The 13805-nt window shown below is 35.8% G+C and overlaps 1 pseudogene; it reads left to right on the top strand.

Moving 5' to 3' along the window:
* Positions 1 to 11331: 11331 nt before the first annotated feature.
* On the top strand, positions 11332 to 11450 carry LOC112469336 (annotated as a pseudogene).
* Positions 11451 to 13805: the final 2355 nt, after the last annotated feature.

Here is a 13805-nt window from a genome sequence, read left to right as displayed (position 1 = left end):
TTAAATGTAAAACAAAAGTTACTAGCTATTGAACATCCACATATATGATAGGAAATTTTTGTTTTTAAGTCTTCAATCCTTATAAAATCCTAAAATGAAGCTTCCATTTTACAGATGAGGAAACAGAGCTCTCTCGTAAAGGGCTCACCCAGCTCTAGAATTTTTGGTTCTAGCTGTCATGGTCTTTCACTGATTGAAAACATGATTCTATTCAGAAGCCTCGGCATCTCCCCTTTGAACAACTGACCCAAGCCAGGATTCTTGGTTTGACATTTCAGACTCTCACAAAAATAGTCAAAAGATTCCCTGTCTGACTTCTGAATGTTTTGTGACGTTTTTTCTGACTTCTTAATATGCACTCATGGCTCTGGCTACTACTTTTTTTTTTTCTTTTATCACACCTTTCCCCTCCCAGTAAAGTTTAAAAATATTATGAGCCTGTGCCTAAGACTTACTTTCTTCCTTAAACTTTCACAGAATAATACTTAATTTTGTCTTTTATTCATAACAAAAGTACCAAGAGAACTCAGCTAATTCATATTAATATGTTATTGTTTAAATTGTTTCTTAGGATTGTACTTTGTTTTCTGTGTTTATTAACATTTACCAAACTAAACTACTCTGAAGACCAGAGGAAATAACTGACTTTTTAAAGAGTTTTCTTAACACTTTGCAAAGAACTCTCAATTTTAGACAGCCTCGCTCAGTGGATTATTTATCTAAACATACCTTGAAAGATGGATTTTTTATCAGAAAGTTACCATCTTTGACTGTTCTTTGGAGACACCAGCTTGCTCCCTAAAGCAGGTTAATAGTAACACTATGTAAAATATTCCATATTCAAACCCTTTTTTATGTAATTGCTTAAGTCAAGCTCACAATCACCTCATAAGACATCTGTTATCTCTATTTTGCAGGTAAAAAACTGAAGTCTAGTGGTTAAATGGAGTGCTCAGGGTTAAACAGAGAGAGAGGAAATCAGAACTGGAACAGAGGTCATCTGATGTCCAGTCCAGAGTACTTACCTCCACTCCGTGACACCTTCCTATCTTCCATTGTCTTATACCCAGTTTGGAGTTCTATCCATTTATACCTTTATGTTATGGCATTCTGTAAGGATGGCAATAATTGTATGCATATTAGCATAATGAAAAAGTAATTTACAGTGACTAATCAGATCTTGCAAATTTCCTGGTAAGAAAGGCCTATTGAATTTGGAATTCATAATTTTGATGAGTGGAAACCATCCTACTTTTTGTGTGTAATGGTTGCAAGGAGTATTTGCCGACAGTCTGGGCATAGTAACCAGGCAAAGCTCATACGTTATCTGCCAGTTATAATTTTTTGACTGAAGCTACTTTTTGTGTCTTGGCCCTTCTTCCATTCCTTTATTAAGGTGCAGCTCACCTGTGAGTATGCATTATCATTCATTCAAGCTAAGCTATCAGCTCACTGAAGTGCAGTCAAAGGCTTTTCATAGTCACGTGTAGTATATTCATAGGCCATCAGTGGAACCAGTGGAAAATTACAGGCCTCAATAAAACTCACATGTCCATGAATTCAGTCCATGTGCTACAGTTTTCAATTTGCTTCACCCATTATTTCTTAAAGGTGTGCACAGGGTTATAAGATTTGATCACATTATACATTTAAAATTTTTCCACTGATCCCATTCTTACCAGTTATGTCGAAGATGAAGTGCTTTCAAGTGCCATTTAATACTAACTGGAACTGAGAAGTAATAAGACAATTTTTAAAAAATATATAGACATATTCAAAGATTTTTTAGGGTGGAGGGAAGTGTAAGATGGAACATACCACGATACTGCTCTGGCCATCATTTTCTGAGTTGTCTGAGTTAATCAGATTAAGGATCCTGAAAATTTGATTTAACCAGGTTTTGGTAGCCAGTGTAACTAAGCAAATAATATATATTAATAAAATATAATTTAAAATTAACTATGTTCGTTTAAAAATATTTGTCTAAATCAGTGCTGTTCATCAGGATAAAATGTGAGCCACATACGTAATTTTACATTTTCTAGTAGCCACATTTTACAAAGGTAAATGACAACTGTAATTAATTTTAATAACATATTTTATTAAAGTCAGTGTACCTGAAATATCATTTCAAATGTAATCAACATAGATATTGAGCATTTTACATTCTTTTTTTAAAACTGTCTTAAAAATACAGTGTATATTTCACACTTAAAAAAAAAACACATCTCAATTTGGACTAGCTCCCTCAGTGGTATGCTGGAGACAGCTCACACTGGATTGCCAGAGCCAGTTTTTAAATTTTTAGAATTTCATGAGCTGGTTCGTTGGTAGATTAAAATAGGCCACTGCGGGAATATTTATACCACAGAAATCATCAACTGTTGTAATTTTTTTTGAGGGGTAACTGATTGTTAAATATTTACCAACGTATCACCGCCAAATAGTCACTTTAGCTAGTGGCTACCATATTGGATAGTGCATCCCTAGACAATAAAAATAATTATATATTTGTTAGCTATGTTTCTTAAGCATATTTTTAACTCTCCTTAATTTGTTCTAAGAATGGTGACAGGATGGTGCTTTTCATAGTGGACACCACTTGGACCAGTACCAGGGCAGAGAAAGCATTTAAGCCGTAACTGAGCACCTATTAGTTTTGAGACTGCAGCCAAAGCATGACTGCCCCACTGTTCCATACAGTTCCACGTGGGTTTGGACTTGGAGAAATGATTGCTTTCTCTGGGCTTTAAAAATATGTCTAGTTGTGAATGCTGGCATTGGTGAGGACAGGACTAGGGAAAGGAATTAGCATAAAAACAGCAAGATATGAGCTTTCTTATAGCTATCATAAGTACTAGTACTAGTTTTGTTTTATGAGAAAATAGAGTTATATTAAGATATTAGTTTATATATTTAAACTTCATTAAAGGTTATTACATCTTATTTATTAAAACATATTCATTAGGATTTTAGGATTGCCTAATATATTTCTAATGCATTACATTTAAATAATTAAATCTAATTTTAGTGGAGCAGGATCATGGGGTAGGCATCCTAGGATGTTTTATTATAAAAATCTCTGATGTCTGTAACAAATATATGCTCTTCAATAAAAACAATAATAGCTTGCTTTTGTTGAGTATGTAACTATATGGCAGGTACTTTAAATATTTATTTCAAATGATATACATAGTGATCCTAAGAGGTGGATATTATACAGATTCTAAAGAATAGGAAACATAAGCTCAGGAAAGTTAGTAGATGTTCAAAGTCAGCCATCTGACCAATGGGAGATCTGAACAGTGAACTAAGGCCTTTGTTATTTCAAAGTCTGGGCTTTTCCCTGGATGATGCTAGCTCCCTAGAACTTCAAGTTTACTGGATTATACTCAGTATTTTTCTTACTGGGGAGATGGAATTTAGGAAAAGTTGGAATTTTCATGCCCTTTATCGTTTCTTAAAGCCAGTTTTGTTCAAATGATGAGGGTGGTAGGGAGCTGAAGAGGGTAACAAGCTCAAATATGTCTAGCAGAATAAAAACTTTAACTTATTCACCCAGTAAACACCATGAGTACTAAATTCTCATATGCGGAGTAAACGTGTGCTCTGAACAAAACAAAATGAAACCAATAACACTAAAACTCTTATTCTCCAGGAATGATAATGGAAGGTGGTGGTTCCTGAGCACTTGCCATGGGTCAGTCACTGTTCTAGATGTTTCCCTTATTTTGGCTCATTGTGTACGTTAGCTACAATTAATATTTCCATTTTACAGCTATGGAAAACTGAGACACTTAGATGATAAGAAACTTTCCCATGCTACAAATAAGAAGCAGAATTGGCATATAAACCCAAGCAACGTCGATGCACAATGCATATACTCTTAGTTACTATAACATATGTCATTAGTATTAGTCTTATTGATTACATGGCAAACAAGGCACAGGCACCTCAAGCTTTAAAATAATCATAAATGATGAACATATTGCTCTGAAGTGACTATGAAAAGAGATACATATAATACCATAGATCAATTTAATATTAATTTCAAATTAGAAATAAATTATTCTAATAAAAGAAACAGCTCATATATAGAGAGAACAGATTGGTGTTTGCCTGAATTGGGGGTTGGGAGGTAGGCGAAATGGGTGAAGGGTGTCTAAAGGTATAAATTTTCAGTTACAATCCTATGGGGATGATTTGTAAAGAAGAGAAAAAAAGTATTGCAGAGGGAGAAATCACTTCCTACTCTCAAAATACGAAAGGCGGAGGGGTTGGGATTTAAATGGTCCATTAAGGGTAAGATTTGCATAAGCAGAGAACATGGAAAGAATATAACCAGAAAGAACAATATGCGCAATTACATTTGAAACAAGTCTAAGTCAATATGAGGGACTGAAAATTTTGGAAATATAGCAATGGTCAATAGCAGTGAAAAGGTAGTTATGAGCAAGAATAGACTTACTCTACGTCTGTCTTCCGTGCACTGAAAAATCCAATTTCCTACACATTATATAGACTCCTATTCGTGGAACCCCGTCATAGGAACTATGAGGTTATTAACACCTTCCCTGGGGTATTAATATTCTTGTGTGCTGTGAGACCAATAACTACAACATATTGTAAGGTAAGATAAGTAACCCAGCAAGCAAAGTGTCATGGACGGAAAGGAGGAGAACATGGGGGTTAAAGGAGGGAGATGTTGTGTGTTTTACTGAAGACTGAAGGAAAGGCTTCACAGGTTATGCTGTGTTTAGAGAACAGTATTTGGTTTGTTTACAGCATATAAATTACACGATGAGGAACAGTGGGAGGTCAAACTAGAAAGGTCAGTTGTGGTCATAGTGTGGAGAATGTTGAATGCCTGGTGTGAGAAATTTATATTTCATCAATAGCAATTGTTCAGTAGGCAGCCTGAAGGGTTTTGAGCTTCAGAGCTAGAATTACATTTCCTCTTCAGGAAAATAAATCTGACAGTTATAAGTGGGATAAAGTATAGTAGAGGGAGCTGTAGGCAGGAATTCATGTTGGTGGTTATTGGAGAAGGGTGAGCTAGAGATAATGACGTTCTGAGATGGGATAGTGGCGGAAGACATGGATAGAAGAGGATGTGTGAAAGTGTTTTAGATACTGAAAGAATTTTTTTTTTTGAATAGAATGAAGAAAAACCCAAGAATTGAGAGCAGGAGAATGGCAATATCAAAATTATATGAACGATTCATTTTTTAAAAGGTGATATCACTATATGTACTAGCAGAAATACTACAAAAAACTTAGATTCATTTTTTTCTCGGTCTAATTCAGATTTCTAAGCATTTCTAAGTGTAGACTTCATGTCTAGATAAACTAGATATTACTATTTCTCAAGTTATCTGTGGTGAGGAGCCCTTTTTAAAAAAAAAAAATCCTTCCTATCTGTCACTGATCATTGCAATAAATTCCTATAGAAATAAAATTAATAAAAAACTAACATTTATAATGTGATAGAGATGCTAATTAGCTCTACAATGGCAATCATATTACCATATGTAAATGCAAATTAACATGTACACTTAAAATTTTTACAATGTTATATATCAAATATATTTAAATAAAAACTGACGTAAATACAGACAGACCCCAACTTTTTAATGATTTTATTCAACACATGTAAGATTATCAAATTGCTGTAACAATTTCTAAATGTCTGTTCTCAACTTCTAAGCTCATGTTGTCAGACCAGTAGCAAACAGCTCAGCCAGCACCTGTCTACACTACCTATGATTCAAGTAACCTTGGTCTGAAGGATAATTTCTACAATGTCATTTCAAAGATTATAGGAAGGCACAGAGATTCTCTTTTTTTCCCACTTGCTAATCCTCTCATTATACTTTGCCTATTTCTTATTCCCTAATTCATATTGGATGAGGGGGAAATACTTAGAATTATACTTTTTGTCTTCTATTTTTTTGCTTAAGTTTGAAGTAAGAATACACATACCTTTGCAATGACACATACTTCGTGCTACACTCAAAAATACCTTACTGAGAACTGAAATTAATGACCAGATAGAAAGAAAACAAACATTACCACTACCTTACATAAACCCACTACTCAAGCCTGTGTTGCTTGTTTACCATTTACTAAAATATCAGCCTTTTCTTTCCTATGCCATTTCCATTTAGTGAGCTTCTTCTTTAGCCTTCGCTAGAATTTTATCCTCCTCCAATGCCTAAATCAAGTCCTGGTTCCTTCGTTAAGGTATTCCTGACTATTGCAGCCCATAGTCATTTCACCTGTCTCTGACATTTTTTGGATTAATTGACTATACTCTCCTTGGTATTATTTATAGTTTTTTGCCTATTGCGTTTTCTTGCTTGAACATAGTGCTTTTGATTTTAAAAGTGCGTGTGTATGTATGTATGTATGTATGTATGTATGTATGTATATATGTATATATGTCTTGTTTTCTTCTTACATACATACAGATGGACAGAGAAACAATATTGAGGATAAATCAAGCATCTCTATAATAACACCTGGTAAGAAAAAGAACACAGACTGTATCTAAGAAGCCGCCTATGTACATTCCAAATTGCATTTTCCTACCTTTACCCCAGAGGGAACTGCTATCCTGACCTTTGTAATAATTATTCTTTGTTCTTCTAGACATCTTATCCACCCATTAATTTATTTACAAATGAGTTCCTAAATATACATAAATATATAAACATGTGCACTTAAGTATTATGTATGTATTTCAAAATATAAATATATAGATGTATGTATATTCCTGATATTATATCAATAAGTATGCATGCATCTGTGTGTGTGTGTGTGTGTGTGTGTGTGTGTGTGTGTATACATACATATAATATAATTTTACCTGTCATGAGCCAAATATAAATGGAATCATACTGTATGTTTTGTTTTTTCCTCAACATTATTTTATTCCTCCACATTGATTTGAGTGACTTAGGCCATTCAGTTTTTTACTACTCTATAGAATGTCTTTGCATAAACAATACATCTCAATTTATTATATGGATAGATTTTCGGTTGTTTCTTAAATTTTTGCTGTTGTGACCAATGATCCTGCAGAATCCAGCATAGACCCATGTGCAATTTCTCCTGCTCCACATGTGCAATAATGATTCTATAATATGCACCCAGAGGCAGGATTGCTGGATTGCAGGATGTGGACACGTTCCACTTTACTAGGCAACACCAAACTCCATAATATCGGTTGTACCAATTTGTACCTCTTCCAGCAGTGAGCATATGACAGTTCCCATCGATCCATATGTAAGCCATCATTTCATGAGAGAGATTACTAGAGCCCATCAATATCCAGTTTCTCTCTTCATTCAGGCACAACAAAGCTCATTATACTTCCCCACCTCTTTGAAGTTAGCCAGCAGCATGTGACTTAGTTTGCCCTTGCTTTGGGCAATAACATTCATTTCTGGGTGGAAGTATTGAAGACCTTTTAAATAATTCTCCATGTTCTTTGACTGCTGCAGCACGTCCAGATGGCAGTGTCAGAAAATGGTGAAACTTCTTTTACCCTTGTCCCCAAGTTAATTTCCTGTGCAGAATTTCCTGTCAACCTCTTGTGTTGGATTTAGCATGTGATTGAGAAATAATCTTTTATTGTTTGAAGGCACAGGATATAACAAAAAATATACTGCTTAGCTTAGACCATCCTGGCTTAATACTCATTGTTTTGTCAGACTTTGTAATTTTTGACAGCCTTATAATTATCTAATGGTATCTCACTGAGGGTTTAATTTGTATTTCCCTGATTATTATGAGTTGATAATTTTTTCATGTATTAATGTTTATTCAAGTTTCTTCCTTTGTAAATTCTTTAATAACTATGTTCCTATTTTTCCATTAGCTTGTTTGCCTTTTTCTTATTGATTCATAAGATGTCTTTATAGGTTAGAGATAAAATCCTTTGTCAGTTATGGGCTTTCAGATTTTTTTTTCTCACTTTGTAGTATCTTTTGAAGTACAGGGAGTCTTAACTTTTGATATTGATGAATTAATCAATCTTTGCCTTATGGTTAGTGTATTTTGTATCTTGTGTAGTAAACTTTTCTCTACCCCAAGATTACAAAGATATTCTCTGCCATTCTCTTCTGAAATTTTTGGAGTTTTGTATTTTAGCTGGAAATCTTAAAGAACCCATAATTGAATTTTATGTATTATAGGAAATAAAGATCTAAGTTTTGTTTTTAATCCCACAAGGATAACCAGTTGTTTCAACACTATTTATTATACCGTCTGTCCGTTCTCCATTTATCTGTATTGCAACCTCTGTCAGATAGCTTATCCATGTCCATATTTTATGTTAGTCTATTTATGGACTCTATGTATTGTTCCATTAATCTACTTGTCTATCCATCAATTTCACATTACCTTACTTACTATAACTTTATAAGAAGTCTTGTTGTCTAATAGATGAGTCTCCCAACCTTGTTCTGTGTCTTCAAAACATTTTGGTTATTCTTTTTTTCTATGTACATATTTTTCAATTACAGTTGACATACAATATTAGATTACTTTCAGGTGTACAGCATAGTGAAAGCAATAAAAGAATGAATATGGTAGTAGAAAAAGTATGGTACTATGTGATTCGTGTTTGGAAAATTAGAAGTAGTGCAAAAACTTTTGCGTGAGGTGAATTTGGAAAGGTAGTTGAATCTGCCTGATACAGGATCTTGAAAGTTTCCAATTTTTTTATATTTACAGTAGAAAGGGCTGATCTAGGAATATTAATTACTTATTTTATGTAAAATAGATTAGATCATGAAGAATGTGAAAGCAGGAAAATATATTGGAAAACATTTATAAAAATCTGGGCTTGTAATGATGAGGAACTGGATCGAGGCACTTTCAATGGCAATGGAAGTAGAGGAACGGATTCAGGGCGTACTCTGATGGGAGCATGTCTTGAGTCCTGATTAGATGTGAAAAGGAAAAAGAGCAAAAGCAACAAAATTAGACTCTAGGATTTTTTGAGAGAGTAACTACAAACATTATTTCAGAACTAAAACACAAACTTGGAAATATTTTGAGGGTGGGAATAATAAATTAAACTTTAAGTATGCTGACTTCAAAACAGATAAGAATGTCCATTTGTTATTTAATTGGATATATGAGACTGGAATCCATGAGAGAGATAAGGTTAAGAGGAGATGCTTGGAAATCATTTACGTTGGCATGATGAGGCCAAAGAGAGTGATGGAAAATCCTACATGAAGTTATTTGACATTAAAAATGTGTATGTTTTATTAGTGTGTTCATTTGTGTCTGGAGATTCTGAAGAGCAACTAGCTCTTCAAGGATTTCTTTGACTCTCTCTTGGTCAATTGAAGCCTTTGGTGTGGCGAGTTGTGCTGGTGAGTACGATACAAAAGTGCATTAAGGATTCCCAAGATGATTAGACTTTCATCCTGTGGGGTCAGTCAGACCTGTTCACCATAGTCTCCTGTTGGCATTCTTGGTTTTCTGAGGAACTGTTACATCCAAATGCACACACACTTCAGCACTTTTTTTTTTTTTCCAGCAAGATTCTGAATTTATTTTGGATCTCCTGCCTTGAGGATCCATTTAAAGAATTAAAGCCTCAGGAACTCTATTACTTTCCTTTAAAGCCACATACAGAGCAGACCTGAGCACCTAGCTGCAATGGCTCTTCCCTGACTTCACTGTGCCCTTAATTGGAGAAGTGCCTCTCAAAGAGAAAGCAAGTCTAACCCTATTGTACCATTCTGAAAGAAGGAGAGAGAAAGCAGAAGAGAAACAAGGAGGAAAACAACCCTGATACTTTTTGTCCTCTCATTTAAGGATCATATTTTCCAGGAGAATAACCTAATTGTGTATCTTCGGTGGCTTTGTTCTTGACAACTATCTTCTACTACCTGGGCTCCCGGTAGTAGAAGATAGTTGGAGGTAGAGAAAGGAGGATAGAGAGGGGTTGTTTGAGCACGTTTTAAGGAAACAGCAGTGTTGAAGGGGTCTTGGTTGACACTGCAGATCAGTCATTGACAAAATTGTCTGCCTACCAGAATAATTTGCGTTGCTTTTTGACTAAGACACACATAGACCACACCTCTGGAGAGTCTAACTTAATAGGTCTATGTATGTTTAAAATATGTACAGGGTAAATCAATCGACCTAATGAACAAAAGCTTACCAAGTGATTCTGAGGGGGCAGCGCCCTTGCTAACTTCCATGGCATTTTTGTGAAGTTAGAGAAGGGTTCACCCTTTCCCTCCCCAGAGCAGATCCAAACTTCTACCAAGATGCAGGAAGGTGAATGCGGTAATAACTGGATGTCAAGCCCCAGCTACCTCTTCCTTGACCAGATACCTTTGTACAGTGCACACACTGCATAGCCATGTTCATGGGCAACTAAGAGTTGGATCTGCTTATATAGGGTCACCGACTATTAAGAGGTCTCAAAGACAGAGATCTCCTATGTCCTCTGTCGTCTCAAACATCAGCCACAGCCCTGTGATTAAATTTCCATTAGGGAAATTTCCAGTGGGAAATGCCTTTTTCTATGTCATTATGCACCATTTTCCCCAATCTATCTCCATCTTTTCTCATGGACTGTCTCCTCTCATTTAGTCCTCTAAGTACTCCGATTGCTAGTCTATAGCTCACAGCCTTCTCAGATGCCACCAGGGAATGCATTCTCACTGTTGGTAGCCCTTTATCCTGAGATTAACCTCTCTCAAGAGATAAAGAATACATTGGCCTTATTTAAATGGACTTGCAAAGTCAACTTATCATTTTTTTTTTATTTTTATTTATAACAGTGGGCCCACTATATTGTTCCATTACTTTATCAAGTGCATGCAAGCTTGGTAGGAGTTATGCTATCAGTGATTTACTAACACTGCCAGGACTAAACAAAAGGACAATGGGTACTTTGCCAATTTCAGCAGTGATACACTGTCTTGCCTAAGGGGGATAAAGGTGGCCTGTGTACCAACCAAGTAGTCATTTTGCTATATCCTGGAACGTCTTTAAGTAGATATTAGAAAAATAACTGTCTTACATTTGTAAGTAAATTACGATACTTAAATTTGCTTCCAATCAAGTCTGCCTTCTCTGTGAGAAAATATGGGGACCTGTCTCAATTCATTAGACTTGCTTGAGTTTTTCCAGGTCTTCTTGTATTTTCTATCAAGGCCTGAAAATCTACCTTAATTACTGCTTTTTAATTCATAAACAGTTGGTAGGTCATTTTTCATGTGAAAAACTACGGTTCAGAGGAGAGATGTTGCCCAGGGCCAAGCAGAAATTTGTCCACAAAGCTAAGGCAGTCTACAACTCTACGGCCATACTACCCTGAACAAGCCCGATCCCGTCTAATCTCACAAGCTAAGCAGGGTTGGGCCTGGTTAGTACTTGGATGGGAGACCACCTAGGAAGACCAGGAGCTGTAGCCATAAAAAATAAAAAATAAAAATAAGAAATTATAAGCTGACAAGGTCCTTGCAATCTGTGAGGTTAACCAAGGGTTGCCTCGCCTTTAAAAAAAAAAAATAAGCTAAGGCAGAATTCTGAATTTAAGTTCTATGTGCTTTTATTGTGTCATGCTACATTTGGGTTAACCATTGCTCCTGCTAGTATTCTATTTCACAATCAAATAATTTCAGGTGAGACCACAGGGTAAGTTCTTTACACTTCAATATGAATTAGTTATGAGCTACAAGATAGAAGAAACCGGGGTAAGATATCACTGGATCCTAAGAAATGGAGAGAAATGGAACATGGTAAAGGAGAAGGAAAAATGTGGAAGGAAAGGTTAAAAGAGAAGCCTTTGAGTGACAGAAGGAATTTTTGGCCAATCTGATTTTCAGTTTTGCCTTGGGCCAGCATGGTTTTGTGAAATATAAAGCGTTGTTCATTTAATTGCTCTCTTCCCAAGACCAGTGAATTATCACTGTATTTATTATCTGTGAAGCTCTGTGTTACCAGCTCATTTTATTCCTATCTTTTTTATTGTGAAGAAGACAAACAATTGTGCTATCATTCAAGTAGGCAATGCCATCTGCAAAAGTGTTCTGCTCCCATGAGTAGGAAATTGGTGCTCTTTTAAAAAGACTTTTAAATCAGAGAAGACTGTCACCCATCACAAAGAGAAATTCTTTATTTCCTTCCTTCCCCACTACCTTTTCTAACATGACACGCAATCTTCATATAACTGAAGGAAGTCAGGCATGAAATGGTGTTCTATTTAGTTTAATGGTTAACAGTCAGCTTCAAGTGCTGCATTCAACACATTAGCCCTGTGCTGAAAGACTTTATAATTTTTAATAAGGTGAAAAACTCTTCGGTGTATAACACTGTGTGGCAGAAGTATCCTTAACCCTCTTTTTCTCTTTGTCACAAATATATTAAAGAGTGATGCTTTGTAATAGTGCTTTTCTAGTTTTGCTTAGACGAACCAAGTAGCTCATGGCCCAGTGGAGTTCAAAAAGAAAATTGCATTTGCAGAATTTCCTGTAGATTTTCAAAAGATCTTAGCAGTCCTCTAGCACAAGTCCACTTATTTGTCAGTTAAAGAAATCTAGCCCAGAAAAGTTGAGTGACTCCAGCAACTCAGCTTATTAATGCATTGCTTCTTTCTTTCCCTCCCTCTCTCATTCACTACTTTGCTCTCTTTCTTCTTTCTCCCTTCTTCTTCTACTTTCCCTTGCTCCCTCCCTCCCTTTCTTCTGTCTTACCTTCCTCCTTCTTTCCTTTTTTCTTTATTTTTCCTCCCTTCCTTTTTTTTCTTCTTTTCTTGTTCCCTTCATGGATATCTTTATAGTGTCATGAGAAGATTGTTTTTGGTACCTCTCTTTCAAACCTAAACTTGTAAAAATAATTTTTTATTCGGTATAAAAAACTACCTCTCCCAACACTGACACAGTGGGTATTGTCTTGATAGATAAAATATCCTGTTCCTGGAAAAGCAGTGTTTAATGCCTTGTCGCCTCTTACTTTCTTGTTGTTATGTTTCCTAGTGACCCTAACCTTCATAACCCTTAGTGAAACATAGCTCTTTTTTAGTGTTGATTAATTTACTAAATGAAGACATAGTTTTATCTAAAATCGTATTAAAACTTTATCTTTCATCTCAAAGGATTAGGGATTAAAGACTCCAAGAAAGGTCCTAGTAATTATTGACCATTTTGACCAAAACATGATGTACTTTGCAAATATGAATAATTGCATTTTCTTTCCAGAGTTGTTTCACGGTATCATCTCACATGAGCCTTATAACTACTCTGTGTGGTAAGATAGAGACAACGTCATTACCTCAATTTTATAAATTGGAAATCAGGTTTTTGAGATTTTTACGTGACTTGGTTAAGGTCACATGGCACATTAGTATTAGCACCATAACTAAACACCAGATTTTCTCCACCCGGCTCTGCGTTTTTCCCACCTTATCAAACCACTTCCCCTCACGACAGTCATTTAAGTGTGGATGTATATCTAAGTAGGGAGGTGTGCCAGAAAAACTGGACTTGAGAAGAGTTGTGAGAGTGCGACTGGGGGAAGCATAGCAGAAGAGAGAAGGGAAAGGGAGAATTGGCACATTTTCTTAGAATTGGCACATTTTTTTGCAGGTCCATGAGGAGATGGCAGCAGGGTGCCAAAAGTGGGCAGAGAAGTACCTGGTTCATGAAAAATAGACTCCTCGTTATAAGAAAACTGCAGTCTGGCTCAACCCAGAAAGCTGAGTTCCAGGTCTGAGGCAAGCACCAAGGACAGTTCTTAACTAAGCTAAGCACCGAGGTAAAGTTCACACA

The sequence above is a fragment of the Pteropus alecto genome, unplaced genomic scaffold, assembly GCF_000325575.1.
Source record: "Pteropus alecto unplaced genomic scaffold, ASM32557v1 scaffold146, whole genome shotgun sequence".
Lineage (NCBI taxonomy): Eukaryota > Metazoa > Chordata > Mammalia > Chiroptera > Pteropodidae > Pteropus > Pteropus alecto.
This window is presented reverse-complemented; position numbering and strand designations above follow the sequence as displayed.